General features: G+C 38.8%; 1 long non-coding RNA gene across 2 annotated transcripts; it reads right to left on the bottom strand.

The window, feature by feature from the left end:
- Positions 1-407: 407 nt before the first annotated feature.
- LOC115948137 lies at positions 408-25,029 on the bottom strand. Of its 2 annotated transcripts, none has more exons than XR_004081983.1 (6): positions 24,666-25,029; positions 13,983-14,153; positions 11,556-11,618; positions 5,747-5,923; positions 2,057-2,137; positions 408-707 (listed from the first exon to the last, which is right to left on the bottom strand). It is a non-coding gene; the product is annotated as an uncharacterized LOC115948137 (long non-coding RNA). The 2 variants fall into 2 exon arrangements; XR_004081982.1 differs by lacking the exon at positions 408-707 and adding an exon at positions 1,454-1,698.
- Between the last annotated feature and the right edge of the window lie 6 nt (positions 25,030-25,035).

The raw sequence follows: 25,035 nt of genomic DNA, 5'->3' as shown, positions 1-25,035 counted from the left end.
TCTTTCCTCATTTTTTCCTTTTAAGCATCACCTTGTTTTCCTGCTTGTGACAGCAAGTGTAGATACACTCAGTTCTGATTAAGAGACTTCAGCTTGTACGGTTTTTGTCTCGTTGCCAGCAGACAACACTTGTCAAGACAGCTCAGAGCGTCTCATGCACACTGCACCTATGGTGTGCCTCTTGCACGTTAGGGGAAAGTTGTCCTTGGGAAAGTCAACAGCTAAAGGGATTCAGTGGAAGCAGGATTTTTTAGCAGTCTTCTTGCAGTGGCCTCCAGTGACAGTGTTCTCCCCAACTCTGCTGTCAGGGCCCTCAGAGAGGTCAGGTTTGTAGGTAAGGAAAGATTTAACACAGGGAAGCAGTGAGGAGGAAATGCACTCTAACACACACCAGCTCTGAACACCTTTAAATCACAGCTTTTAATGAGCCAGGCCCTGTAACATGAAGGATTCTGAAAAGGAACGGGATTATTTCAGGAATTTGAAGAGCAGGATGATTCTTCCTATTTTGTACTTGAAGTTCTGAATATTCCAAATTATGTCTAATAACTTACTATTTATCACCGCTTCTTCAATTCATCTTCACTCAACTCTGATCTTCAGGCTTTCTTTTAGACACATATATATGAAAGAATCACACAATCCTTATTCTTAAATATCTTTTCCCAAGTCTCTGAATTTGTTGTATCTTCTTTTGTAAGAAAAAGCTGTTGGACAAGACCGGTATGTATTTGTAAGTATCTGCAGTAAAGTTGCAATAGCAAGTCTTCCTAATGTGTATATATTTAACATTGTAATTATTTGTTAAAGTTGCCATGCTCTTTATTTATATGTGCATGTATATGTAAAAACCATGTTGCTTTGGTAAGAAATAAAACCTATAAAGGGAAGAGCACTGTGCTACAAGTGTAACTGCATATTCTCTCTGATTTTATCAAAACAAGGAAGTCACCAAAAATCTATGCTGAGTGACCAAGCCAGAATCCAGAATGGCCAGTGTGGACCTGATGTGGATGTCCATGTCCCTGTCTCCCAGGTTTGGTCCAGTGTTTATTCCCAGTGCCTGAGCAGGAGCGTGCTTGCTCCAGAGCATGTCACAACAGGATGGGCACCGTGGTGAATCTGCCGTGCCGTACTGTAGCTTTTCTTTAAAGATCATGTCAAAATCTATTTAGCTTCAAGTGTGGCAGCTCTGGTATCCAGCTGCTCCTCTTCCACATCATGACATCTAGAGGACAGTAAGAGTTTGCTTTATCCATGTCTTAGCTTGAAAAGGCTCCTGCTAAGGAAGGCAGGAGCCTCCTTTGAAATGGAAAATGTAAACTTCTTCCCTCTAAATTATTATAATTTTAAATTAAGGGGCTCTCAGGCAAAGATATGAGAATAGGAATAAAATTTCTTTACTAGGAAAATTAAAAATACAAATGCAATAGTACGAAAAAAACACGGTCAGAGTCAGAATATGACCTGACACCCTGTTGGTCAGGGTGTTGGTAGCAGTCCCATTAAATGGTGGCTGCAGCCCTCCTGCACAGGAGGTTCCGGTTGCTTGCAAAGGCTGCTTGTGGTGTTCCAAATCTCAGATTATATCCAGAACCACAGGCGTGGTTCTGCTGAAGCTGTGATCCTGTAAAAGAGTGTAGTTTTCCTCTGACAGTCCAGTGGTGGTATAGATGGACCTGGTCCTCCTCTGGGAATCTAGTGGGGAAAAAGCTGCTTGTGGTGTTCCAAATCTTAGATTATATCCAGGTAGGAATGCTTGGCTCCTCCCCCTGGGTGGAGCATCTCCCAATGGGATGATGTAATTTTATCAGCCATGAAGTGAGACTCAGTGGCCCATTAACAGCAGATATCTCCCGGAGGGAGGGTTGGTTGTGGAAGAGCTAAAGAAAACTGCCCTAGCTGGTTTTGACAGGTGGCCCAATTAACAGTAGATAACTGCCCCACCTCTAACAGATGGCAACAGAATACACACCCCCAGTCACATCTTGCAGCCTCAGACAATCCATCATGCCATAACTTTAGCACAGGACTTGTTTACCTGAGGGGTACTTACAGCAAGCTTTGGTATAACTTCCATCATCTTTTTGCCATGTCTGTGCCTTGTAGTTCCAAAATAATTTCTCTTTTTCCATTTCTAGGGGGCAGAAAAAGCATTTTTTATCAGCTGGCCTTTTTTTTTTTAGAATGGATTATTTTTAAAAGGAACTTAAATAAAATCTCTTCTTATTAATACTCAATTGCCTGTGTGTGTGGAGGTTACTGAAGGAAAGAAAGAGACCTGCCCTTTATTACAATTCAAACACACAGTCATGCAATCAAAAATGTTGACATTTTTCCTTCAAAAATATTGTGGTAGCATCACTACTTTCCTCTAAGGAAAGAGGAGCAGGTTCCTTGCATAATTGTTTCTTATATTATACTATTGTTTCTGTATTATAGGAGTTTCTTGTATCATTTGCATGCTGCTTGGGATCTCTGGTCTCAGGGAGGCAGGTACGCCATCTGCTGTGGAAGATACAGAATAAAATCAAATACCATTTGTGAGAATGAAAAAGTGTGTGGGAAAAAAACCCAAACCACTCCTAAAATATTACCTGGCCTGGAATTTTGTTTTTTCAGGAAAGAAATTACCACAATTCAGGCTTTTAAAACAAATCTAATTCTGAAGAAAATAAACATGGTACAGAGATGGGCATTTTTTCTAAGTTTCTTTTGTCCATTTCTAGGTTAAACTGTTAGAAGTCCGAAGGAGCCAACTGTAACTTGTAATTTCAAGGACAGTGGGGGAAGTGTCAGGATAAAACCTATCTGCTCTCAGACAGAGTAGTCTCAGCATCTCATTCCTGCCTTGTACACTACCTTCCTTTAGCAGACTAGATTAAGTAGAAGTAGACCAGGGTCTTCTCTCTGCTTTTGGCCTCAAAAAGCAAACTTTTCAAGGCTCTATTTCAAGTAATTGGAAACTCAAACACAGCAACACAGCAATCTCCTAGCCAGCCTTACAGCTGTAATGAGATGTAGATAACCTCTCCACTGATCATACCAGGAAGACCTGGCTAGCAGAAGAGAAAATCGGGATTTGTGGCATCCCCAATCACTGCCAGAAGAGATTTCTCTCACTATGGAAGAGGGAAAAGAGTATGGGCAGCTGGGACCTGTAAAAATTACAGTTTTTTGTCATATTCCATTGTATGAAAATCTCAGCATCACTTTGTCTGCCTAGTATATTCTGAAAGAGAATTTAATGGAAGAAATTATTTTCTATGTTATTATTAGAGCTCCCTCTCCTTTGCCACTCTAGTTTAAAAGCCATTACCCCCTAGGTGGCACTGTCCAATAAAACAAGGCATGTTTATATATGGAATGATCATTAAGAAAGAGTCATTAAGGTTGGAAAAGACCTTCAAGATCAACCTGTGGCCAAACACCACCATGTAAGTAATCCATAGGACTTAGTGCCATATCCAGTAATTTCTTGAATGCTTCTAAGGATGGTGATTCCAGCACCAGGAGTGACAAATTGTACCAATGCTTGACAGCCTTTTCAGTGACAAAATTCTTCCTGATGTCCAACCTGAACCCCTCCACTGGTGCAGCTTGTGGCCATTTTCTCTTGCCCTGTTGCTGGGCCTGGGAGAAGAGGCTGACCTCCACCTGGCTACAGCCTCCTTTCAGGGGACTGTAGAGAGCAATAAGGTCCTGCCTGAGCCTTCTCTTCTCCAGGCTAAACACTCCCAGCTTCTTCATCTGCTCCTCATAGGAGTTCTGCTCCAGACCCTTCATAAGCTTTGTTGCCTTTCTCTGGACATACTCCAGCACCTCAATGTCTTTCTTGCAGTGGGGGTCCAAAGACTAAACACAGAACTTGAGGTGCCAAGTACAGGGGGACAATCACTGCCCTGGTCCTGCTGGCCACACTATTTCTTTTACACGCCAGGATGCTATTGGCCTTCTTGGCCACCTGGGAACACTGCTCGCTCATGTTCATCTGGATGTCAACCAACACCCCCAGGTACTTTTCTGCTGGGTCTGTGGAATTCTTGTTTACAATGTAAACTAGCATAAGTATGTTGAACGTAGCTATTAGTCTCAGCTTGGTAATCCTCTTTTTCTGAATCTGTCTCTCAACGTCAATAAAACATCGTTGAAGATTGCATGCAAGATGTTTTCTATTACCATCTGTATGGCAGATTACCTTGTCAAGTGAGCAGTTTGCCTTATCTCTCTCTTTGAGTGACCACATTCACACCTTCCTCGGGAGGGGACCTCTGCTGATAACAGACTATTGAATATCACTGCATGACTGATAAGAACTATAACATCCCATTGTGAGATGCTCCGCCCAGAGGGAGGAGCCAAGCACTTGCTACCCTGATATACTCCGAGATTCTGAAACTCCAGCATGGCTTTTCTCCACGGGATTCCCCAGAGGAACAGCAGCTGCCTCTTCCTCCACTGGATCTTCAGAGGAAAGAATACATCCTGCTCTACAGATCCTCCTTGCTCCAACAGAACCACACCTGATACTTCAGAGGACTGCAGCCACATTTTCAATCAGACTACCACCAACACCCTGGCCGACAGGGTGTCAGGGTGGGTTCTAACTCTGTCATTGTTGTTCTAGTGGACTGCATTGTTTATTTTATTCTTTTTATTTCTTCCCTGTTAAAGAATTGTTATTTCCTGCTCCAATATTTTTGCCTGAGAGCCCCTTAATTTAAAATTATAGCAATTTGGAGGGGTGGGGAGGGTTTACATTCTCCATTTCAGGGAAGGCTCCTGCCTTCCTTAGCAGACTCCTGTCTTTCCAAACCAAGACAAACACGCTGCTGTGAATCTCATTTAAATACAGTATTTTTACTTTCAGAGTGCTATGGAATATATTTTCCTGGAAAATTATTGTGTATTGCACATATTTGATGTGTCTGTGCTCAGTGAATAAGCCAGCAGAGGCTGTGCTTACTTTAGTAAGTCATTCAGAGCAGCAGCAGCAGATTGACAGCTGTAAACTGCAGGGGCTGAGGTTCCTCACAGCTCCAGTATATTCTCACACAGAAGTTATTTTGCATCTGGTGGGAATTAGCCCAGTACTGCACATCATCATCACCTATTCTGAAACTCCCTGAAAAAAAGCTCTCTAACAAAACCTCCTTGGCCACGGGACCTCTCAGAAGCACCGAGTTCCCCTCTCACCTGTCTCCCATAGATATGTTTCACACCAGTCTCCACTATGTACATAAAAACCTCACAAGCAAAAGGCAGCCCTCTTTTCTCACTCCTCCAGGTTCTGAGTGACACTGTTTTGCTTGTTTCATACCCTGCTCTTCCCTCTGGTGCTGGAACATGGATTGCTTGGTGGTGCAGGGGAGGAGGAATAGCCCTTTGCCCTCCAGGCACTGTAGCAGTGCCAGGAAAACACCTTGAGTACACCCTTCTTACCCCTTGCTTTCACATATAAAAAAAAAGGAGACAGGAAATCTTTCTGACAGTGTTTACCACTGTGACAGCTTTGTTCACAGCCAGATAGAGATGCTGAGCCTAGGAGACAGACAGACAGACAGGATGTTGTGACGTGGAAAGAGAACAAGTGGGTGCAAATCTTCTGAGAGCAAGGGGGTGCTACTGAGAAACAGGGAACTCTGGAGCATAAGGGATTTAAATGAATGATGCCACAGTATCCTCAATTAATTTCTGTAATTCCCTTTTGAGAAGAGGTGCTCTGCTTTTCTTCATGTTATAGTACCTGGTAAATAACTCCATCATGTACATCCTCTTTGTTCATTCAAGATCTCCTCTGATTTTCCTTGTGTATGGTGTTATGTGTTGTCCCTTCATTTGGCTCTCACAACAGCATAATTATCTTTTTCTGGTAATGAGTTTAAGTCCAGACATCATCCAGATTGTGCCATGTAAGGCTTTCCTAGGATAAGAAACAAAATATGGTTTTATATAACCTTCATTTTTCTCTTCTGGTGTCATCCAGAAGAAACCTGCCCACTCAATTACAATTACTTTGGCAAACAAAGAGGTTGTGGAAGAACTATTCACATATCACCATTCATTTGGGGTTGTTTACCTTCCTGTAGAGAAGGCTAGCACAAACCTTACAGGACTTTGGTTTCCAGTTCAACTCTCGAATTGACTGGAGTACCTTTATTTCAACAAAAGTATGCTAAGACCCAATCCATAACTTGCAGAGGGGCAAAATTTCCAGTGTTATCCAGTTAGGAGTAAAAGGTCTCTAAAGCATTTTGTGATTACATCAGTGCCTTTTAGTGCAAGCAGGAATTGATTTATTCCTAACAGGAGGATGTCTGCGTGATATATGTGTTTATGTCCAATGTGTCAAGCACTACTTTATGCCCTTCAACACTGCAGAGTTTGACCCTTTTTAAGACACTAGAAAGCAAATGTACCTGTGATGAATCAGAGGCTTTGAGGAAACATTGGTTCTTTCAGCCCAGCCTCGAGAATTCTTCCTGTGCTGGCCCAAGCTGATATGCACACTTAGTAGGAAACTCTAATACTGGATGTCTTTGGTTTGCAACAGCTAGGAGGCTGGAGCTTATTAGGAAATTATATTATGTCTCCAGGCACTGAAAAGGTAAATTCTTACTAATGACTTGTTTGTTGTAGTTATTATTCTCAGCATTTCTCCAGACATTCAGAAATAGATTATTTCTCTCTTGAGAAATATAAAGCATTTTTTTCACTTAAAAAAACTAATTATTTTGCTGATAAAGCCTATGTGAGATGTTGTAAAATCAAAAAAATGTGTTCAGTACAGTTTTTCTACCTTAACATGTGCAATAGAATTTTTATGTATGTTCTCATTATTTTTCCTTTTTTTTTTTTAAGCTCTCACAGGCATTTGAGTAAATTTGAAGTATTTTTTCCCCTCAAAGCTTTTAGGAGCTTAGAAACATAAGACTGCCACACAATTTCTTGAAAGATCTTAAGTCTTTAGTGATGGAGTTGTTTTTTTAAGAAAGAGGAGGGGGTTTTATACATTATTTGCCTAAAATTGTAGGCCTCTGTAAAACTTGCATCTAAATGTCATCATGCTGCACATCTGCAGATCATACTGAAATATCCCTTTTTTGTTTGTTGTGAAAAGCAACAGAAAATAGCCTGTTGGCAGCTACTATGTTCTCTGTGTGAGTCTGTGAGGTTCTGTCTCAAACAGTCTCCAGTTCAAGTCAAAACCTCAGGTTTTAATGATACATGATTAAATACAAAGGGGGTTTTGTCGTTTTTTTAATTAAATTTTAACTTGCTGTGTTACATCCCAGGAACAAAATACTGCATGTGATCCTGGATGAATGCAAGACAAAAATCCTAACCCATATGTTTTCTTTATTTATAAAGATTAATGTAGACTTTATTTTATTTTAATAGTTCATGTTGACTCTTGAATTTCCAAATATATTTGACTGCAGTAGTAATTTCTGAAAGCTATTTTAGCTTCTTTCTATCTGTCCTTCCTGCCTAATCTAAGTCAGTTGTAAATGCATGTGGCTTCAAAGGAAGGAGGAAAAAGGCATATTGAAAATAGTCTATGTGCTTCAAAATGTTAAAAAGATGGAAAACTATTTAAAGAACAAAACACGTCTCAGGAGCTTGAGAATCACTGTGGACTGACATATGGTAATCGTATGTCAGCATATGCCTGTGCTGCTCCTACAGCATATCTCCATTTGCTAAATTCTATTTGTGTCCAAAGTTGTAGCAAGAAGATCAAGTTTCAATGCAGTTAAAAAAAATGTACAAGCATGATATGTTTAATTTTTAGTTTTCTGTAGAAGCAATCCTGCATAATTTTTTTCTTTCCTTGTTTCCTTGCTCCTTTTTCTGATTTCAGAGACCATCTTGACACTTCAATTTGCCCATCTCACCCCGTGCTAATTTGTTTGTATCAGGAAAATTGGGACCAACTCCAAGATTAATAAGTATTTCTTTAAAGTTTGGGGGGGGGGGATAGATTCAAAAGATGCAGTGCATAGAAACATGTGGAATTAGAAGAGGGGAAACAGTTTCAGTTTCCTGCTCTAAATCTAGTAATTTAATAACCTAATCACTGAGTCATTGTATGTATATGTTTCTGGTTTCTAGAACCCAGAAATCCCATTCTGAACTAAAGAAATCTCCCTTTGGAAAATTTTGCTGAAGTTAATGTAATTTTAATTTCAGTTAAATAGGACTATTAGAAAAGTGCTGGGAAATTTCAGATGCAAACTAGGTGTGAGTTATGAACTAACACAAATTCTCATGTTGTTTCCTAAGAAATATTCCTTCCTCCATTTCAAAGCTGAGGATATCTGTTTGTTTCAGTTTTATAACCCATGTTAAAGCTGACAAACTATATATTTGACTCTTCTGGCTACTAGAAAATAGGAGCTGCAAATAATGTTGACAATTAACTGTTAAAACACTGAGTATTGTACAGGGGTCTAAGATTCCTTCCATTACTACAGTGTAAGTGGAAAGCATTTCACCTAAGGATACTGCATGACAGGGAAATAGGCTGGAGCAAGAAAAGATTCCAAGGGTAACATTGTGTTGTTTGGGTTACACAGATAAAGTAAATGGAGCACGTATTTCCTTTCTATCTGGAAACAAGCACTGAAGAATTTCAATTTCCAGTCAGATGGGCAGGGAGTGGATTCTCGTCTCAAGATAAACCCAAAATAACTTTGCCAAAGGAATGTCTCTAGATTGACACTGCTATACTCCAAATGAGAAATCCCCCCACATTTCTGAGTCTCAAGCATGGATGAATGCAGCAGACCGGTGAAGCAATCATTTAATCATTCAGTTCCATTAAATAGGACATTGGTTAGCTCCATGCATCAAGAGCTAGAAAAAGGAGAGCTACTTTGAACATGCACAGGCCTTGGGATTAGAAAACCACCATGATTTCTGCCCAAGGATTGCTGCACTGAAATCTCTTGGAGGTTTCTATCATAACCCAATGCTGTGGTGGTGGCTGAGGAGAGGCTGTGCAATGGTAGCTGCAGTTTCTGCTTCACTGCATTACCTTGTAATGACATTCTACATTCTGTGAGGGGAATGCTTCCCTCCTCCTCCTCCTTGCCGCTTAGGAACAGTGAAGAGATGAGATGTGACACTTGAAAATGCTACAGCGTTGTGACCTCACCGGGGTATAAGGTGGTCTTAGTGGAGGCAGAAAATTCAGCTGCCTGAAGTACTTTTGCTTCGTCCAGCTGGTGTCCTACTGCCTGCAAAGCTGCTTCCAGACAGCAGTGCTTTGTTATTCACTTGACTTTACTAGCCCTTGTCAGAGTTAATTGGATTTGTGACATGGTCAGATGTTTATTTCTTGATTCTGTTGTCCCTTGCCTTAGAGAACAGATATGCCAGGGGAAACAACAGTACATCTAGCAAATACCAAACTATGAAGAGATACATAGAAATGCTCTCCAACCTTTACGGAGATAAAATTTAAGAAAATATGTGCTTAAAATATTTTTCCCCTCTAATTTATGACAATATTGTCACTTAGCTCTGATTTATAACAATAACTAAAGCAGTTATAAAACCTTTTGTTTAAATATATCCACATCTCTCTAGACAGTCAAATATCACATTCATTAATGTGGCCATGTATAAATGCCCAACTAAACCTTATTGTAGCTGAATGCTGTTTTGGGGAAAAATGCACATAAATCACATAAACAAAAGTTACACTTCTGGTAAAATATCTTGCTTTATTAAGTATTTGAAAAACTTACACTCTTCATGAAAGTCACTGCCTACAGCCATAATTTTATTATACCTTCCTTTGTGTAATAATTTTAGTTTTGTATGTGAGATGATATATAATAGTAGTTATACAACTCACTTTCTAAATCTTTGGTACTATTACTGATGTAGTATTTTGCTGTAAATGTTTTTAAATACAATGAAAAAATGTTTATGAAGCTATTGATACCTCTAAATGATTTAAGTCAAAAACCAAATTACTTAATTTATAACTGCTACAAAAAGCATGAGTTTTGGCACAGAATCCCAGAGAAGGTTTTATTCAGAAATGCAGTCTCCCTTCTTACAGAAGTTTTGGTTGGATGAGAGGCTCACACGTGACCTTAGAGAACAGATAAACAAACACACATGCTCACAGCACTCTGGAAGTCACAGTGGATGCAGTCTTTTCTTCAGGCTTGAAAAAGAGTAAATCAACCACATCTTTGTGTACAAGGAGTGTATAGAAATACCTGAACATTCATTCATGTCAGCACGAGCTAAATTTCATAGATGTTATATGATAGTAACAGCAGGAGGAGAGGGGGAGAGAGAGACAGATTGACAAAGCAGTTAAGCACAGGCTTAACTTTAAGTTTGTACCCAAATCCTCATGAAGTCAACAGCTATGCAGTTGGAGCTATGCCAGGATGCAGCTGAAGATGTGATCATCATAGTCTACCTTATGTAAGCATGTTGTTACTAAGTTGGTAAGCAGAAATGGAGTTAGGCAGTTATTGGTAATCTGTAAGTGTTGTGAAAAACATGTTGGCAAAATTTTTATATTGGCTAATGCAAGAGAGTAATAAAATCAGAGAAACTACTTGTCATCACATCAGCAAGAAAGAGAGTGTACACTTTTTTTCTATGTCATTCTAATTTTATTATTAACAGACACCCCCCCCCCCCTGTACTTTCAATACATATAAAACTGCAGTAGCACAGGGGCAAATCAATTGAGCTTGGTGTCATTTTGGGCAGCTATTTGGAAGCATCTGAAAAATGCACAAGGCTAACCTCCACTCCAACATATTGTACTAGCTGAGAAACAGGAGAGGAGTTTTTTTTGTACTTTTGTACTGATTTTGACAGGCCATTGGTTCCCTAAATAAGGCAGCGTTTAGTCCTTCATCTCTTGCACTGTGAGGTAACATTGTATAAGCCAAAATGATGTCCACCTAGACTCTGAAACTGTTACTCTACCCCACTAGGAACTTCAGGAATAGACTTACTGCCTTCAGTGGGGCAAGGTCTGAAGTAAAATCACAAAGCAATTTTGTTGAAAAAGTTACAAAGCTGGAGAAATTTTATCAGAATATCATCTTCCACTGCATCACTGATTCTATATGCCAAATTAATTACAAGACTTTCTTATGCTCTACTGTATTATGTTAATTAAAAATTCTTCACTACATTTCCTTGAGGGCAGTCAAGGAAAGGTATCATCTCTAGACAACAGTCTATAAAATATTTGATGTATCACAGTTGCTTCATTACATTCACATGTGTCTTTCAAGATCATTATTTAGCTTCAATAAAGTTGAGATTGATTGATTTATTTACATGACATCTAGTAGCAATATACAAACAATAGCTGGAACAGAAAAAATAATTCTTCTCCAACCCTCCTGTTGTGGAATTGATTTATTTTTGGAATAGAGCTCCATTAGGAAAGATAAGTTTTCTATCAAGCTATTCAAAATGCAGCAAAATATTAAAGATTAATCAGGAAAAGGAACAAAAATTGTTTTGTGCACTTTTATTATTTATTAACCTGAGTTGGCACTTACTTTGGTACAAAGAGTTACACATGTCAGAATGCTCCATGTTCTTCAATTGTACTTTTCTCAGCCCTAAAAAGATAGAATAAAAAATACTAACAACCATGTACACACCAGCATAAAGCTTATCAGCTTCTATTTATTCTTACAGTTCTTTCACAATACATTAGTACCAAGGTTGTATCAACTACCATGAATATTTAACTCATTAAAAATTGCATATTAGTCCACAAGGTATTGCTGATGTCTGATTGAATCTCAAATAAGATTAAATATTATTTGGGGGGGTGGGGGTGGGGAAAATGTCTATTAAGATAAAAGGAAAGCACAAAACCTCAACAAAACCTAATGCTAATGTCAGAAGCCAAATTCCAACTTAAAAAGCAACATTCCTCTAGACATGCTGCTGCATTTTGTGTCATTTCTTTGTGAACCTTCCTCAGAAGCAGGACTGCTACAAAGTGATGTGTTAAAGGCATCCATCCCTGCTTTCAGGTACAAGGCCTTCCTTAGTGACAGAAATAGGATGTCCACTTATGAAACAATTTCTTAAAGTAAAGAATGTGGGTTCCTAAAAGCTGGCACAAGAGAAAACATTTCCAGGCCTGGAAGTTCCTTAGCAGGAGGCACAGCCCCTCAGGCCAGGGTGGCAGGGACCCTTTGGGAGGAGTCCATGTGGACACCTGCTCAGGGACCTGCAGCCCTGCAACCCCCCCCCCCCCTGCCACAGAGGCAGCTGCAGCTCTTGGAAGGCTGGGCCACCTGCCAAGTGTATGGGTAGAGAGCTGGCAGGCAACCAGCAAGTTTCTGGCAAAAATTTGACAAGCTTGGGTTCCACAAGATTTCTCTTTTAAAACATAAGAATGCTACCTTCTCTTCACAACAAAATACTAGGTAGTTTATGTTAGGAAGTACATTTTGTACAAGTCCATTTTCTGCCTCCAAAAATACACGTTGAGTAAAATTTAACTTGACAGTTTGTGGTGAAGTTCAGATAAAACCAAACATTAAGGAATATATACCTAATGAGAAAAAATAGTATTGAAACAAATAGTATTGAAACACACAATCTATCTGGTATGTCTGTGTCATCTGTTGCTTGAGTAGTGCAATACAAGGTACTGCAGAAATTCTGCAATTAGCTCTAAGAAACACTGAAGTATCACAAGCAATGTATCTGCTTACCCTTGGTGCTTCCTCAGGCAGACCAACATTGACTGGAAAAAGGGGTTAAAATGTAACTCTCACAAGGTTTTGTTGACTTTCCTTAGCTAGAAATAGTAAAAGCATAATGTGTGTGCGATACAGCTCAGTATGAAGTTGCCTCAGCACAATTTTTAATATGTATTTTAGACATAAATTAGCACATATTAATGCTAATAGAGTTATAATGCTCATTGTGTCTGAGCTAGAACCTTCAGCTTGGGTTGTGCAGTTTGCTTATGTATTTAGAAGAGCAGGAAAACCTGCAGCCCTCCTACTGCCAAATAGCATAATAATTAAGTAATTAATTACCAACTTCGAACTACTTAGCCTCTTCAACTAGCTAAGCTAAAGAATTCTAGGAGCCATACTTTTAGGGACTGAAGGCTGAATCCACACGGATGGATCCAACATTCCTTCTGCACCTGTGTCAGTGCTTTACACTCTGACAGGGTGCTGGCAAGGCCCAACCCAAGTTCATATTATTCTATATTCATATATTGTTTTACAGTCAGGAGTTCACTATAAGGAATGCTGACAGAGTTGACCCTTGTGAGTACCTACATCTGACTGAATTTGGTTTTCAATATTCCCCCTTCAGCTTTAAACAAATGCAGGTTTCATACACTCAGCTAAGTATTAATTAGCCTGATGCCTATCACCTGGGGGGAAAATAACTTTATGCCATGTTACATTTCTTCAGCTCTTATAAAAGTGTGAGAACCAGTTTCAGCTGTTATATGCACTTGAACTTCTGCTTTTTTTTTGTGCAGGAACCTAAACAATCTGTTAATGAAAGTAGAAATCACTGTAGCAGAGAGTCACTGTCCCATTCTGTCCTTTGACAGCAAGAAAACACCAGCATTTATGGTATCATTTTGCAGCCATAAATTTCTGTACAAGACTTCCGAGAGAAAATACCTGGCAAAAGATTATGGAAAGTGCTAAGTCTTGTCTCAAAGTTTCCATTTTATATACTGTACTATGTCAGCACACATTTTAATGTGCTGCTGTCTCCTGCACTCTCCAGACCATTGAGAGAAACTGTGCATGCCCTGTAAGGCTTCCACTTATGGATATAATGATGGATATAATATATTTGGCTGCCTTCCTAACAATACCTAGCAGCATCCAGCACGCATGCTTATACTGCAATAGAATATAACAATTTTGTAAATGTGGAAAGGAGACACATTTTCTGAAGTCAGTGAGTACAGCTAGAAAAAAACATACCAAACAGGAAGGACTGCACTGTGGACCACTTGTATAAAGCAAAGCCTTTTCTTCAGAGAAGGACACCTTGATTTCATGAATTTATATTAAGCTGAATTTCTTTGTCCAGCTTGTATGTTCTTGGTCACTGGCGTTTTTCATGAGACAAAGCAAATGCTGATCCTCTTTGGGCTGTAAGAGAAAACAGCTGCTAGCCAGAAATGGGGTATTGAGAGCACTTGGTCAACCCAACTTCACAGACGGTTTAAGTACCTCCAGACTGTATCACATCTGTCAAAGCAGCAGCAGATACAACATAAAATGTAGAGCAGGTCCAATTTTTAGTGTGTCAGTAGAATCAGCCTGCAGTTATTTTTAACTGCCTCAGAAAGCTTAGCAGGCAAATACAGTTAATCCTTTAAAGGATTTGCAGGTATTCATAGCTTAATAAGTAAGTATAGTGGATTAAGCCAATAGGAGATTGAAGACAGTCAAAGACAACCTTTGCATGCTAAAATTAAAAAAATAAAAAGAACAGTTTCTTTTTTATAGTTCTTTCCTGAAAATCACCCTTAAATTGTCAGTATGTGCAAGAATCCCATACAGTGAAATATGAAATAAAAATGTTAGCCATTAATGTCAACATGTGTGATATTTAAATTATCAGAAAGCAGTGAATTTCTCTTGTCTTCTATTTCCATTATCCTACCAGAGCTTTGACAAGTAGATCTGCATTGTGAAAACAAATTAAAAATGCATCTACTTATGTAATAAATAAATAATAAAACTAAAACAGTAAAATTCATTTTAGTAACAAGAAAAAAGGCTGAATTATTTTATAGGCCATATTTTGTATTGCTTGTATTCTTTTTCAGGATTCACTGACTTAGGCTCAGCTGACAGATGTGGGCCTTCAATGTATTCATAAACACTGTGAAAAAGAACACACATAATTAGACAAAGGAATAAACATCAGATGACACAAAACTGTTAGGCTGAGGAAATGTGGGACTAGCTATGAAAAGCTTTGGAGGTGGTTCAATACTGAATGAGTGATAAAATGCCAGAGGCTATTCAGTGTCATTAAGTGCAATGCACATCAAGAAGGGAAGAGAAAATACACATATATGTATATATATGGGGTGTTAGTATCACCAGGAAAGAAATATGAAAATGTCTGGTGCTTGAAGGAACAAACATACCTAGGATTTATTTAAAAACTATCAGAAAAACATGAAAAATCTCCCCTGTAAGCACTCAGGCCACAAACACTTTATGAATACTTTGGAACATTATCAAAAATGTTATGATAGAATTAGAAAACATGTAGAGAAGAATATGAGAGCAATGTATCAAGTAACGAACTTTATTCAAAAGGTGACCTGGTAATAGTAATTCACTAGTTTTCCCAATATAAATACTGGAAGCCATGCTTTTTTTTTCCTTTTTTCCAATAATATACCAAGCTTACTTTCATTACATATTGTGAGGCATAAACTGCACATGGACCAGAAAAATCATGACTTCATTGATTCAGCAGTTCTATTCAGTAGGTCAGCAGTAACTGTTAAACAAAAGAGTCTCCTAGTCACTGAAGGCCTGAAGAGCATGATGGAAAAATCACTGCAAGCATGACTGCCTCCAGACATTTTTTCCATAAATATCTACTTACTAGGTTAGGTAGACTTTTCATCTGGCTGAATTCAGCAATTCTTAGGACCTCATGACTAGAATGACTGAAATCATTATGTATATTGTTTGGCATATTGTTATAAGAAATTTGGCCAAGAGTTCTCTGTTTCTATCACTGCTACTTAAAAAGAATCACAATAAAACAAAAGTGCTTCATTAACTGTCTAACTGAAGCAGTCTAATTCCCCACACATTTTTAAGGTTATATATTCTGGCTACCAGACAAACCACTGCTTTCACACCTCAACTGTGTTAACTGAAATATAGTTGAAATATATGTAGATAAGAGATACATGAAAGATAAGAGCAGGCTATTACTCCACGAGGTTATAATTAGCATCCTGCTCTTCCCAGATGAGTCAATAGTGGAATGTATTCTTGACTTTGATGCTTGAACAGAATTGTGAGACATACAAACATAGGACTAGAAGGGAACTCCTAAATCACTGCGAGTACTCAACTCTTACACTTGCAGTTGTACCAGTTAATTTATTCCAGAAACTGACCAAAGTCCCTTTAGTAGCTACTCTATCAGATGGCAGTCTCAATGTGAAAATTCTGTTTTGATTTTTAGAGTGAGTATATTCCTAGTCAGTTGATGACTTATGCTCTTCTACTAACACAGTTCCTTAGCTTCAAGAGAGCTTTACCTCTGTGATGGTACATTCAGAGAAGGAAATTATATCATCTGTTAATACTCATTTAGCTTGGCTCATTGAGGCAAGTGCTTTCACAGCACATCTCTCCTACCATGGTATGCAATGTGAAGAGGTCCCAGCTGGCTGTGATACTGGGCCTGTCAGAGCAGAGACACTGCAGACATTCCACACCCACATGGCCTGGTCTCAGGAGCTGTGCAGATAGGTTAGCACATTCCTTTCAGGCCAATGTGCCCTGTCACTGAGACAGCCAGTCTTCCTCAGCATGTATTCAGAGCCAAACTAAGGTGGCTGCACTAATTCACTTCTGGAAACAGTTTTAGAAACAGTTTAGATCAATTATTTATATACTTCAACTTCACTGTGTAGTGCAATTACACTCCTAGTTTCCCACTGTACACTTCCAATCCCATGGATCACCAAGCTCTTTCTCCTCACTGACACTGTACTGATTTGCTTTTCTGGAATGCTAAATTTCCACAGAACAGACTCCAGTTTTTCCATACACCTCTAAGTCTATAATAACCTTACACATGGAAACTGAAAAGATTTTCAACATTTCCACTAAGGGCTTTGCTGAAATGCTGAGCCCTGCACATCACTACAATGACTCTGAAGCTTAGTGACAATTCTATTAAGAGAATGACATCACTTATCATTTTGGAAGAAGCATCTTAATATAGTAGTGGCAGATAACTGACATCACCATCACCAGATTCCTAAGAGATGCCTGAGAAGGGAAGAAATGCAGTTAAAACAGTAGGAAATCAGGATTGACAGAACACTTGACAATGGTTCTGCACTTTTTAAGAGCAGTCTATCTTAATTTCTCACACATTCCAATCTTTCCCCTTCACAATCCAATTTGCTTAGATAACCTGGACACCTTTCACTCCTCGTGGTTTCTCTGGCTCCATTCCATCCTGCAGATTTGTTGCTGCAAGTCATTTCTACTAACAGACACTGCACAGAGAACACAGTTTCAGGAAGTCTACCACTTATCTCACCGAGTGCTTCACTGTCACATCAGCACCTTTTCTGAACTCAGGAAGGGCAGGGGTCTAGGAGTGGAAATAAGAGAAATTGCTTAGGCAGTGGATTCTATCCTGACACAAGCATGAAGGAAAGGTCAGCAGAAAGATCAACATAAACCTAAAAAAAAGGATTTGAGGACATAAAAGGGCTCCAAAACATGGAGATACCATAAGAGCTTTATCACAGAGGGAATGAAACATAGTATCATGGAATCACTTGGGTGGGAAAAGACCTCCATGATCATTGAGTACAACAATTTACCTAACACTGATAACACTAAATCATATAAATCATGTCCCCAAGTGCCACAACATCAGAAGCTCCAGGACCTTAATGGTCCAGAGTGACTTGGTGGGTGGGAGGATGAGGGGCATTCAAGTTTTATAGATGAGTAAGAAAGGGGTTGTGAAAGACAAAGTAGCTGAAGAGAAAGGATGCACAGAAAAACATTTAAAATGAAGATTTCTTTTAATGTGTGGCCTTCTGCAGAAATTTTGATTTAGTTAGTGAATATAACAGCTGTGTATGCATATTTAGTCCTATGAAAGCAAGTAAAATACTACTGAAGTTGAATAGACAGCCCATATATACTTACCCCAATATGAAACCATACAATGCTTACCTTACAATAATTTATACTCTAACATATATTTTGAAAATCTGTAATACATATCTCAAATCAGACTATGTCATTAGAAAGATCTGTTTTTGCTTAGCAGAGGAAGCAGGACAGTGGTACTTCCTCATTCCCTTTCTGCCATCCTAATGTCCAATTGCCACTGTACCTGGCTGCTGTGCTCCTCACACAGTGAAAAATGAATGAATATGAGGAAACAGCCTGCAGGAAACAGTCTGTGTTTGACTATCCTTTCATGTCCATTTTGCTTTGTTGCAATACCTCTGGCTTCATAGGACTTTCACTTGATTTAGTTCAAGTCAAGTGAAGAATCAGCCCCACAATACACCTGCCCAACATGGCCCTAACATTCCTGAGAGATCTTCTGAGCACCTGTCCAAAGGCAAAACAAAGCAATTGGACATTTCCCGTGCAATCTGAATGTAATGTGATGTGAGCCAGACAAATGCTTCAACTGACCTTGATCTCTTTCCAAAACATGGAACACTGCATTAATAAATATCAATATTAATTTCAAAACCTTCAGAATACTTAGCTGAAGTACTTTCATTGTAGTCATATAGTCAAGTGTTAGCAAATTTTCATCTTAAAGACAGATGCTGCATTGGCAGTTTGCAAAGAATTTAGACAAAAAAATTAAACCAAACACAGGAAGCCCCAGGGACAAACAGAATGCTGGACAACTATAAAGTTATTTTTGGGAAAAAAAACCCCACTCTGATTCACAGCAAGTATACCTCAGTGAGCAAAAGCATCGAAGAAAAGTAAGGAAAGAAAAATTCTTGATTTACTCAATGTTACATGTTTTCTAAGAAAATCAATTTCATAGAACAGTAGTTCCCCAAATTAGGATTTGTTCCTTTTCCTTATCCTGTCAAGATTCTTACCAAAGTAACGAGAAACTGTTTTTATGGTCCATGAGATGAAAGACTTATTCTTTTATTATGAGGCAATAAATTTATTAAAAAATCTGTCAATCCTCAACTCCATCCATAGATGTGATCTCATCCTACAGTGATTAAGAATCAAACAGGCCTTTTCCTTGAGTGTGGCATGAGTGAGCAAAGGGCAGGGATAAGAACCTGGGAGGGTGCCATGAACAGGACAAGAACAGAGCATCTGTTCCTGGGTGGCTTTTTCTCTCCTCCCACACATTCAAGGGAGAATTGCATATGAAGTGTGTACAGTGATTATTTTTAACCAGTGTCAGGCAAAGGGCCATGATGGCTCTGTCCCATTGCTCTGTTTATCTCAAGGACAGCTACAAATGCCTTGTCCTGAGATCTGATGCTCTCCCCTCATGCCAAGGTATCCCCCTGTCTATTCTTCAAATGTTGCCTTATGTGTTAAAAATATGTCTCAACAACCCATATTCTTGGCACTCTGCAGGCAGCTCTGCTCGTTGTTTTTGTGCATTGCAGCTCTTAATACAACATAAGGACAGATCTTGCCAGGACTTAAACAAAAGCCAAAAAAACCCAAAACAATCAGGCCTCCTTCCATGCTAAAGAACCTTCATGTTTCTGTTTACTGAATGTATTATTTCTTTTAGGTTTGCTTTCAATTAAGAACTCTCAACTCTCATTGCCAGTATTTCTCTTCTTATCATATTAATAATTTTTTTTTGTTTTTCTGTTAGACATCCTAAGACATTTTAAGGCTATTCTAAGGCATCTCCTCATATGATCAATTTTTGTTTATTTTCTGTTTGGGCTATGTTTTTCTACCAATTCACAGAGAGCACAGTACATTTTAGTCATACATTCATAACTTGGTTATACTAGCCAAAGTCATCCATTTATACAGTTCTGAGGAGGAGGATGATTTTACCAGGCAATTTTATTGAAAAAGACATCATCCTAACCGAAGATTTTCACAGCAAGAGTAATATGGAAAAGAATATCCTCCTCCAACATATGAAACATACCACTTCATCAAAATTGTGATTTCTAATCCAGTAGTTTAAAAAAGTACATATATATTTGAACTCTGTACGGCTTCAAAGACTTGACTGTGAAAGAGAAAAAATGAGGAAATCATATGTATCATTCTCATTTTGCAGTAAATGGAAGATATCTTATCTTATTCCTACTGAAGACAGAGCAAAAACAAAAATCTTCATGGATACCTTGAGACAACATGCATAAAGTAGCTGCCACTCCACAAACACAGATCCTTCCTTATTTATGTTAGCCTATCCAAGTAGGCAACCAAAAAGCCACTATAAAGAAAACCAGCTACTTGAGAAACAGTCATTCAGCTCCCTGAGGTAAAGAACTCACTGAAAAAGCAGAATTGTAAATAAAACACAAGGAAGTGCCTGTTGCTGACTGCCTCTACATTAATCTGAAAAAAATATTCATACATATATATTTTTTCTGAATAAACAGTATTGTATTAAAGAACCAAACAACCTGAGACATTTCTCTCCTGGAAGAAATTAACCTGCTCAAACCAATGGAACAATTGTACTTACACCACGTGGCCCTGAAAGAGCTGAATGTGCCTTGAGAGGGAATGTACCTGGTCTCCCAATGGAAAAGAAGGACACTCAGATCTTGGCTGATCAGACCCTCCATAGTTATTTATCTTCTATATATTCATAGTAAGCCATATTTTTAATCATCAGTGGGACACGTAAAGTACATTTTAAATCCCATTGATTGCAAGTAAATTTAAGGGTGCACTTAAACATATGTTTAAGATGCTCTGGTAACAAATTTACATTCAAGAAATCAAACATTGCTTGAATCTATGTGAGATACAGCAGTTTTTTCCTTTTCAGCAGACCATAATATACTGCTTCATAGTTGGCTAGTCCTCACCATTCTTAAAAATTTACAGTGAAGTACGTAGAAAATAAATTTAGAACTAAGTGGTCTATAGCTGCACGGTCTGCAGAGCTTTTATTACCAACCAGCACAAACCACAACTGGATGAATAACAAGATTTATACTTGGCAAAATGAAAAATAGAAATGTCATACACAAAACTGGTCAAAGTCTAGTATTTCTTAGGATTAATCCCATTAAGGCTCCTAGGACATGTTTGTTATTCTTAAATATTGTCTGTACAGTTTATATTAACAAATTTCATCATACAGATTGAAATATTAACTCTGTGCTGAAGTAATCTGTTTGCAAATTGTGCTGTTGCAACTATTCAGGTAAGTCATACAGTATTTTTTTCATTTCTTGACAGAATAACTTGAATGTTGTAAACAAGATCAGTAATTCACTTTCAAGATTAAGTTTCAGATGACTGGCTGTTAACACTACAAAAAAGCCACTTTCAAAAATCATTACCAACTCCATGAACGCTTTCTGAATGTTAACTGCACACAAATTCCAATCAGCAAATAATGACAAATCACCCTGTCTTTTCTCTTTCGAAGACTTAGTTTTATTTTTTGAATGCATTGCAGCCAAAGGCAACAAAACATCTTTTTGGAAATTTTATGTATTCTGCTTCTTCATTGCTGCCTTTTCAAAGGGAAGCTTTTTGCACAGCAAACTACAAGCATGTATTGAGCACAGTGACGTCTCTAATTCTGATTTCAACAACAAGGTCAACATCACTAAGAAGCCAGTTTTGCCTTGAAGGCAAAAATCTCTCTAAGAACCTAAACTGGATCTTTTAAATGTAATTGAACTATAACAATTCATTTCCACAGGCTTATGAAAAAAAAACGCCTTCTAAATTCGCAACCAATTTTATAGTATTTGGCCACCGACAATAGATGCAGACAGGGAAGCTGGACCATCAGTGAATTTCATACACTGCTAACTCAGACAAAAGTTTTTAAGTAAAGAGAGACAGACAACAAGGAGCCCCCTGTTAAGAACAAGCACAGCAGAGTCAAAACACATGAGAAAGTGCAAAGGCACAGAATGTGAGAGAAACTGAGAGTTCACTCCTGGGATCAGCAGCCAGCTGTACACAGGAAGTGTGTCCCTGTTGGTGCCTCCTTGGTCAGCACAGCACAGCTGACACAGCTGGCTCCCCTCCCTCCCAGAGTCTGCTCTTCAGCATCACCCCAGGGCAGCTCACACAGGGATGGAGAGCTTGCCTGTATTAGGAAATGACATTATTTCACCAGTGAGATGCTGCTGCAGTTTACTCTTGTGCATGTGGGTAGTTAAGCTGTTGGCAGTGCTGTTTCCAGTTAGAATTGTTGTAACAATCATCACCTGAAAAAATGTGATTTCTCAGCATAGTTGAGGGACCTGTCTCTTCAATACCTTCCTATTGTATAGGCATACCTATCTCTGCAAGTGTAACAGCCACTGAGTATAACATAGTATCAAATCAAAAACTTAACTTGAACTTCAAAACTTACAGTTGATAGTAGGCAAGGCCTTGTATTTAATGTCCTTGGGTAAATAGCTACAGGTTGGGTGAGGTAGGAGAAAATGAGGCTTCAATGTTTGCTAGGCATCATTAACAGCCATTCCTGTTCACAGCCACATTTTGGGAAATGCTACATGGAGTTGTTTTTACTATACATTCAGAAGATCATTTTGGCAGACAAAGTTATTTCACAGGGCACGAAAGGAAAAAATGTATTACTGATTTTTCCCCTGCTTTTCTACGGTTGCTTCATTATAGGTTTCCTAAATTTCCTCTTCCTATCATGCTGTACAGCTAACTCTATGAATAATTGGGATATTCTATCATCACACTGCAGTTGATGAAGGCTTGATTCTCTCAACATTTTTGCTTCCATCCTGATTTTTTTGTAACCTAACCTGAGAGCATGATGACCAAGCATTTCCATTTTCACTTTCTCCTCTGCAGTTCCTGAGATAGAAATAAAATGGAGAGGGGGCAGAATGGGAGGGGGTGGGATGCCTTCTACTAAAGGTAGAAAACACATCACACAACCATCATGAACACTTCATGTGTGACAATCTGGTAAGTGAATCCTCAGGGAATTTTAACTATACACATCCCTTCACAGGTACACAGCAAAATCCTCCATGACAAGAGGATGAGGCAGTGAAAGTCACCTTAAAAAAGAAACTCCAGAATGAATGGATGTCAGGGGAAGGAGGAAGGGAGAAAGAAAAGAGGCAGTCTCTCTCTCACTGTGAATAATCCTCGGTAGCTTTATAATTACCAGGGTGGTTTTTTGGTTTTTTTGGTTTTTTTTTCCAGATAGCAATACTAGCCTCTATAACAGTAAAAAAAAAATCAGGAAAATTGCACCATTTTTTCTCAACATCAATATGTTCCTAACTCAGCACAAAGCAGCAAGCTTCTATTTTCATTCTTCCTTGTAGCCTTTTATTTTCTACTACTTTCACATATTTAGATATTAATTCTGTCACCTATATTCTAATTTCAAAAAAGTCCTAGGGTTATATTATTTACATATTTCAATTGAATATAATTCACATATGAACAATATGATAAGGAACATAATTTAAAATAACAAGCAACATGAAGTAGTTTAAACCTCTCCTTACTTTCAGTGCCTCTAAGTGAAGTGTTTAAAGGTAATTAATCAAATTTCAGTGATTTTCCCCTTTTAAATAGTTTCATAAAAAAATCTAAAATCCACACACCCAGATAAACAGCAAACCATTTCTCATATTATATTAAAAGCCATGTTACCCCTTTTGTTTGAAGTAGGTGGCTGAATTTTGGACTCTTAAAAGTTGCTTCTGTTAGGAAACACATTCCAGAATCTGTTGGGGCTCTTTGTGTGTTTTCCCCTTTCTCTTAGAATATGAACTCAATCTGCATCTGAGCTGATCTGTTTACTATCACTGAAAAAGCATTCCCATACCTCTCTTTCCAAATTAAAACTTTACCCTTCTTTTCCCCTTAACCTCTGGTCTTTTTTGTTCCCCACCCTTTGTATTGGCTCTGCCACTTGTCAAATGCTTCCCACAAGCTGAATCAGCTCATTAAATTAGCGGTGTTATTCAGCCATTTCAGTAATCAATTTTTCAGTATTTCTGTGATTTAAGTCAGTTGACCCAACAGTGATGAAAACCAGAGGTAACAGGTGAAGGCAGTTTACAGCAGGCCATAAGGAGACCTTGCAGGGTGGTCAGGCAGAAAGGTTTTTTTCTTGGCAGCTTTTCAGTGATCCCTATTTACCAGATAATGCATTGATATCAAAACTTTGCCAGTCTTCTGCACCTACATTCTGTCCATGACAAAAATCTTCTGATCAATAATTGTATCTACCGTGACAGATACCTCCAATTCAGCATATGGCTACCATCGTTTCACTTATGTTATACCTGAAGTAGTACCTGAAAGAAATACACTCTCATGAATGGCAACCTACACCTTACAACAACTGATCCCTACCAAAACAACAAACATGTGAAAGACACGTCTGTATTTTGGGTTGCAAAGCAACAGAGAGCCATTGAGAGAAACACATGCCTAAGAAAACCAGATTTTTCCCCCCTGCTTCAAAATACTACTTAAAATCAAAATCAGTATTTTCTGGGGGGAAAAAATCAACACAGCAGCAAGAAACATAAAAGTACAAACTGCTGGCACACCTAAGTCGCTAATAATACATAAGTTGCTAATACAGCCAATAACTTTCGGTATACCCAGAGTCTCTGGGAATGTGCATCCTTTGTTTAAAGGGGAGACACAAGGAAACATCCCCTGCGTTAGGTTTTCCCTGAATTCCCCTTAAGGGACAAAACTCACCCATTGAACTTTTACAGAATTTATCACCATCCTCGTGTTACCCTAGGAAACATAAAGAAAGAGTTGGCACACTTGCTTGCTTCTTCTGGAACTTCCAGCCAAAGCCGAGCTGTTAAAATGATGGTGATGTAACCCATCTTTTCCGAATTCTCAAGCGATACACGTGAGGGAAGACCAAGTGACGAGGCCTCTTGGAGAGGACGACCACCCTGTCCTCCCCAACAGGCACATCTTGTCCCTGAGCCGCACTTCTCTTGCATGCAAGGTGTTTCCTACAGGGCCGGGGCTGTCCGGGCAACACCTCGCACAGGGGAGCAGCGCCGAAGGCAGCCGGGCAGAGAGCCGCTGGCTGCAGCTCCAGGCGGCTGCG

The sequence above is a fragment of the Geospiza fortis genome, unplaced genomic scaffold, assembly GCF_000277835.1.
Source record: "Geospiza fortis unplaced genomic scaffold, GeoFor_1.0 scaffold231, whole genome shotgun sequence".
Classification (NCBI taxonomy): domain Eukaryota; kingdom Metazoa; phylum Chordata; class Aves; order Passeriformes; family Thraupidae; genus Geospiza; species Geospiza fortis.
This window is presented reverse-complemented; position numbering and strand designations above follow the sequence as displayed.